The sequence below is a fragment of the Galeopterus variegatus genome, unplaced genomic scaffold, assembly GCF_000696425.1.
Source record: "Galeopterus variegatus unplaced genomic scaffold, G_variegatus-3.0.2 Scaffold4255, whole genome shotgun sequence".
NCBI lineage: Eukaryota > Metazoa > Chordata > Mammalia > Dermoptera > Cynocephalidae > Galeopterus > Galeopterus variegatus.
The window spans coordinates 139183-140784 of NW_007730366.1; positions in this window are offsets into that span (position 1 = coordinate 139183).

The following is a 1602-nucleotide window of genomic DNA, read 5'->3' on the forward strand; positions in this document are numbered from 1 at the left end:
CACACACACACACACACACACACACACACACACACACACACACACACACACACACACATATATATATACACATGTGCGTCTGTTGTTTTTTTTCCCGATTATTCTGATATGATAAAATGCCTACAATTCTGAAAATGTATCTCCATTTCTGCTCTACAATGATGACATAGCTCCTTGTCTCACCAATGTTGCTCCTTTGGGAGGAGTCCCAATACAAACCCAAGTGTGTTTTGCTACCTGTGCACTCCCTATGTAGCCTTTAGTGCTCCTTATAGCTGATTGTGGCAGGATTCTGAGCCCCTTGGGAGAAGGAGGAAATGTGGCTACTCTTGAATATGTTGTGCCCTTTGGCCACTTTCCTGTTGACCGGGATCTGGTTGCTGCTCACTATACTGCAAGTCAGCATAGACCAGGTGCTACAGCGGAGAACCCCTGGGAGAGGGAGGAAATGTGGCTGTCCTTGAGTATGTGGTGCCCGGTGGCTACTTTTCTGCTGACTGGAGCCTGGCTACTACTCACTATACTGCAAACTGATTGAGATTTGAAGAGGAAAGCAGAGTTGTTGGAAGCGTGGATAAATGTCCTAGAGGACAATGTGCAATGACTGGCCACTCCTGCCTTTCACACCAGCGAAGACGACCAACCCAGTGGTGAGTAGGGGGAGACCATGCGTCTCCAGGCATGACCTGTAGTGCATCAGAAACCGAAACATGAGCATCCTATGGGACCAGGCAGACAATTGGCGGGCAATCCACAGGTGACCCAATTCACTACCTATGTCCTATATACTCAGGTTGAATTAGTTGACTTGGGGAGACAGTTCTGGCAGAAACAGGGGGAGCCCTTAGCTGCTTGGCTGTTGCAGTTATGGGACCTAGGGGTGGATGGTGTGATGTGCTCTGGTGAGGAGATGGAACAATTGGCCTCCATTACCATGCACCTGTCCCTGAGGCAGTGGCTGCAGAATAGCCACAGATATGCACCCAGGTAAGGTAATCACTCCTTAATGGAATGGGTGAGTGCAGCTGCCTGAACTGTGTGGGCAAATGCTGGAGAACTGCCCAAGACTGTGAGTAAATGGCAAACATATACTGACTTGGTTCAAATAATTCGGGAGCTGGGGATGAGACAGTCCATGTTTAATGTGAACACCCGTGGCCCGGACGATGAAAATTTTACAGGCAGCATGAGAGACATAGTGCTGCAAAATGCCCCGTCAACATCCTTTGGATCACTGATGGCCATACTGGCCCCATACATTGGTCATCCTGTACATGAAGGAACGACCATGATAGCTAGCCTGGGTAAGGTAGAGGAGAAAAGACAAGCGAAAGAGGTTCGGAAGGTGGCTAAGACCCAATCCCTAAGAAATGATCAGGATCTTATCCTGAGGGAACCAAGCAAGACTAGCCATAAGCAGATGTGGCTTGACTTGCTTGCAGCATGGGTTGATAGCAAGAAAACTGACTGGCAGCCAAATGCGGTCCTGTTTGTCTTGTGGCAGCAATTACACCCTGAACAGTGTTTCACTAAATGTCCAGAAACAGGTAGCAAAGTGCGCTCGGTGGACTTAAAGGATTTTTTGATTGCTTCTGAGGAGGC